This window comes from Chrysochloris asiatica, unplaced genomic scaffold (genome assembly GCF_000296735.1).
Source record: "Chrysochloris asiatica unplaced genomic scaffold, ChrAsi1.0 scaffold00008, whole genome shotgun sequence".
Lineage (NCBI taxonomy): Eukaryota > Metazoa > Chordata > Mammalia > Afrosoricida > Chrysochloridae > Chrysochloris > Chrysochloris asiatica.
Window position 1 is genome coordinate 7,381,453 of NW_006408526.1, and position 5,433 is coordinate 7,386,885.

General features: G+C 38.6%; 1 protein-coding gene across 1 annotated transcript in view; it reads left to right on the forward strand.

The window, feature by feature from the left end:
- Positions 1-5,433, forward strand: part of CNTN5 (contactin 5) — a 704,421-nt gene that overhangs the window by 341,919 nt on the left and 357,069 nt on the right. The window lies entirely within an intron of this gene.

Consider the following 5,433-nt stretch of genomic DNA (forward strand, 5'->3'; position numbering starts at 1 on the left):
ATGTATTTTGGTATTTTTTATGCTTTCTGAGTGCCTCCAGGTAGATGTGATCAGGAAATGGGCTTCCCTTTTCACTCTTCTTCCTGAGAAGTTTCAGGATACCACTGTTGGTCATTTTGATGTAACTTAGGATTTAATTTTCAGCCTATTTCCTCTTTTGTTTGCTTGTCCTGCTTAGCAATCCCCGTTCAGGCCTTTTTTCTAGTTGGAAACAGTTCAGGGCCGGCTGTAGCCGTTTGGTTTCACTTGGAAACTGTCTTTAAATTTCGAGGAGATCTATGCGCATGCATAGTAGAACCCTCCGAGGGTGGGGCTGGGGTGCCCACTAGCTCAGGCACCCCTATAGTCACCAGAATGGAGGTGCGCAGATAGCAATGGACCAACGAACAGATACCAAAAGAAAAGAATGTCCACACCTTTATCTCAGTGGTTCTGCCAGGCATCTGTGGCCGCTCTGGTCCTTCCCCCGTGTGGTCTCACACAAGATGGTGGCTCCTGGAGCAGCCGAGCGTCCAGGATTAGAAAGCAATAGATTTCTTGCTTCTACCACAAATTCCCCCAGCTGTGAGCCTTCCAACCTTCTAAGTATTCCTTTATATGTGGTTCAGAGTTCTGGGACCAGCCCCTGAGCCTGCTTGGTCGGGTATTCTGTGTTGTTGTTGGCGAAGCTCTTTACTGCACTTCCACCCGATCCGCCATCTTGTTTGTTCTCTCCATATAGTCTTAGATTTAGAAGGGTCCCATGCTTAGTTTTTGACATTTTTAATAATTTTTCAGAAGGACTGCTGTTACTTTATTATTATTATTATCATTATTTGCACTAAGCCTTGCAAATTATGCAGCAAATTTGCAGTAGAGTTCTTATTAGTTGAAGCCAAGTTATTTAATCTTTCTAACCTTTAGTTTTCACATTCACTAAAATCAATATCACGGTTATTGTAAGAATTAAAAGAGATAATGCTTTCAATATATTCAATGCAGCACATAACTCATTTTTCTCAGATTGAATGATTTGTACCTCCAATCTGGAATGATCCTTTCACTTAGAGGTCTTGCAATGCCTAATATGCATAAACAAACATCTCTTACATCATTCCCTGAAACCTAATCTACCTTTCTCTAGGAACTCTGCCATTCTTGCTGTCATTATTCCAATCCTCCAGGTGTGAAATCAGAACATTCTCTGAAAGACTGCGTTCTTGGTCACCAAAAACTGTAGAATCTGACTACCACATCACTTAGACAATCCCTGCCTACTGACTTAGATCCAGTTTCCCAGCTCACCTTTACTAAAATCATGGCTATATATCTTATACTATAACATCAATCTATCTAGAATAACGTTTTGTTTTGTTGTTTTCCAGCACACTAAGGTGCTACAAAAAGTGCATGGAAAAATTCCATTATCATTTAATTCCATTTTTTCCATGGACTTTGTGAAACCCTGAAAACTTTACAGATTTCCCAGCTTATTGACTTCCCATAGCTTATCATATAACTCTTTTTCTAACACAGAGAAAGAAAAAAGAGGAAGATAAATTTGTCTCATGTTTATTTGAAAGCAAATCAGAATTCCATTGTTGGTAGGAAAAACTTCTTCAGATTGCTGAAGTAAAAGTTTGAGTTGATTCATGGACAGAGACACCAGGTTTCCCCTATTGCTCTGTCAGCTCATTAATTTTTCAAACATGCTGCATTCTTTAAGGAAACATTAGTCAAAAAATTTAGCTGGGAAAAAAATTAGTAGATTATTTTTTCATTAACCACTGAAATACAGAGTCCTGGTCTGGGGCTGTAAGGTAAGTACTGGGCCAAAAGTTCAGGTGAACTACAACATCAGTGGTTCAAATTCACCAGCTGCTGTTTGGAAACCCTATACAGGGTTGTTATGAGTCAGAACCAACTTGACAGTACTTAACAACAACTGCAATAGTAGGAAAATTCATGTTCTCCTCAGCCATTCTATAGAAGGAAATACCCTTATAATTTTATTACATCATAATCCCTTCAGTGCCTTTTATAATACCAAGAGGGCAGAGGTTCTTTAAGATGAAAGGAACTTTATATATCATTCAGTCCAACTTCTTCATTTTACAGATAATAAACCTAATGATAAGAGAAGTAAAGCAAGTTGCCCAAATTCATGAACTTGCCTGTGCTAATTTTCAGTCAAATGTCTTTCCCAAATTGTGTCATACTGCCCTTGTATATTGAGAATTTGGTTGCTTTCCATGAGACTAAGAGGTTAGAATTAAATAGAACAGGTTTTGTTTTCTATTTTTGTTTTTTCCTGAATACTGAATGTCATGTGTATTTGTGTGTAATAGAAGAATGTTAGTGAAAATAAAAACCCCATACAAACACAGAACAAAAAGTTATTCCTGGCACCTGACTGAAAGGGAAATAAGTCATAAAATGCTTGATTGATAGGCAAAAGAATAATGTGATGAGATGCATCAAATTTTGGTACTACTGAGAACAATAGGAGGAGTTGTTGTTGTTAAGTGTCATCAAGTTGGTTCTGACCCATAGGTACCCTGTATAGGGTTTCTGAGGAGCGTCAGGTGAACCTTGCAGTTCAAACAGGCATGCAGTCTGGCGCATTAACCCACAGCACCACACCAGGACTCAATAAGAGGAGTAGAGTATAGGAATGAAAGATAATGTCTGGATTTAACATTCATTTTGGACTCATCTGTTGTTATTAAGTGCGGTTGAGTCGATTCTGACCCGTAGCGACCCTGTATAGAGGTTTCCAAGGAACAGCTGGTGAGCTTGAACCACTGATTTTGCAGTTCAAATGACTGCAGTCTGACGCATTAGCACACGACACCACACCAGGTCTCCTGGAATTCATTTAGAAGTCTTAAAATTAAAGGCTCTCCAGGAACAACAAATGTTGTGTTACTTAAAATTTTAGGAACTGAGAGATTCATGCATTGTCACATGCTGTTATTGAAAACAGCTACTTTTATTGCATCTAATGAAACAGAACACACATTCTATATAGGAAGCAAAATTGTATTCTCAGTTATTCTCATGGATTTTCCTCCAATGGCAGGGCAATAGGAATTGTGAGGAAAAAAAAAAATCCAAGGATTGAGTTAATTGAGTACTGTAAAGAAAAATTTAATTGGGGAAACAGAATTTCTAAGATTCTGTAAGACAATAAACTAGCTTGTAGTTAAGTTGTATGAGCTTATGTTGTTTTTTGTAATTATGGTCATGTTGCTTCTGACTCATAGCAACCATGTATAGGGTTTCCAAGGACTGGCTGATGAATTTGAACCACTTATATTTTTACTCAAACCGACCTTGTGGTCCAGTGCGTATACTAGTGTTACACCAGGATTCCAGTTAATAGTCTTTTTTTTTCTTCTTAACCATTTAATTATTCCATTCACATTAAAACAGCCATAGTTGAGTCTTGGATAATCCATTCAAAGATGATCACTTAGTCCAACTTGATGAAGCCTATATCCTTCAGCATACTGACGGATGCACTGGTGGCACATGTTGAGGCCGTACTTCCAGATAAGTCCTTGAGCAGATGCACCAGGAGTGGGAACCCTGGCTGAATTTTCACGGTGGTTCAAATACAACTGCTGGTGATCCATCTTGCTTTGAGGAATGCACCAAGGCAAAAGGCATGAGTTAATAGTCTCTTGTAAATGGACTACACATACTCTTTCTCATCCATTGGGGTTAATTTAAGTACAGAAAGACTACTGAAAGATTTTAATACTGTATCCAATTACTCAGGAAGATCTTGGCATATAGCGATATATAACCAAAGAAGCAATCCTTTGTGGCTCAAATGGACCCAGAGGCACATTGAAAATAAGGCCAGATGACTTGCTTCAAAAAAAACCATAGTCTTAAAAACCGTATGGAGCAGTTCTACTCTGAACACATTTGGGTCCATGACTTGGAATCCACTTGATGGCAACTAACAACAGCAACTAAAAACAAAGAGGTTTTGTGTCACCAAAATATAAAATTAATGCAATATTATTAATCTTCCTATATTCAAAGATAACATCAGTAATAGTTACTATTTGACATATGTTGTTGTTAATTGCTGTCGAGTCAGTTCCCACTAATAGCAACCCTGTCTAGGGTTTCTGACGAGCAGCTGGTGGTTTTGAATTGCTGACCTTGTGGTTCAAACCAAAATTGAGGTCTAGTGCATTATCCTGCAATGCTACACCAGTATTCCATTTGACATATATAGGTATAAATATCTGTCATTACCCCTGACTTGCAATCTCCTCACAAAATGAGAATAATATTAGGACTGCAAGGATATGATCTTTTAAGGGAGAGCTCTCCTAAGATTCTCATATTTTCAACACATTTTTTTGTTTTGTTTTGTTTATTTGACTGTGTTTTAGACTTACTCTGTTAAATAAGGGACATTTGCCATTGACTTGTCTCTACAATTGTCCTTGTTGGAATGTCATTCATTTGTATACCCTGTTTCTTAAATCTAGAAATTCTCTTTTGAATGTATCTGTTGCTGTGTAACAACCCATTCAAAAATTCAGTGGCTTAAAATGACAGTTATTTAGTATTGATCACAAGACTATCCATCGGTCAGGAGAGAATTATTTTGAGGGCATCCCTCATTTGTTTGAAGTCCACTGTTGGATGTGTCAGTGGTTTTGCTGATGTTGGCTGGACTCTTTTACAATCCTTATTACATTGGTAACATCTGTCTGGCACAACTGACTTGATTCAGCTCTGATTTATACATTCCATCACTCACTACTAGATTGTTGCTGTTGTTGTTAGGTGTCATCGAGTTGGCACTGACTCATAGCGACCCTATGCACAGCAGATGGAAACACTGCCTGATCCTGGGCAAGTACTGTTGCCACACTTGAGTCCATTGATACCGCCACTTGGCCAATCCCTCTCATTGGGGGTCTTCCTCTTTTTCACTGACCCTCCACCCTACAAAACATGATACCCTTCTTCAGAGACTGGTCCCTCCTGACAGTATGTCCGATGAAGTTTGACCATCCTGGCCTCCAAGGAGCACTCTGGCTGCACTTCTTCCAAAATGGATCTATTGTTTTTTTTGGCAGCCCATGGCACTTTCAATATTCTCCTCTAGCACTGTAACTCAAAAGCATCAATTCTTCTTCTGTCTTTCTTATTCACTGTCTAGCTTTTGCATGCATATGAGGTTATTGAAAATACCATGGCTTGAGTCAGGAGCACTTTAGTCCTCAAGCTGACATCTTTGCTCTTCAACACTTTAAAAAGGTCTTGTGCAGCAGATTTACCTAATGCAATACGTTGCTTGATTTCTTGACTGTTGCTTTCATGAGTGTTGGTAGTTGATTCAAGAAGGATGAAGTCCTTGACAACTTCAGTCTTTTCTCTGTTGATAAGAATGTTGTTCATTGGTCCAGTGGTGAGGATTTT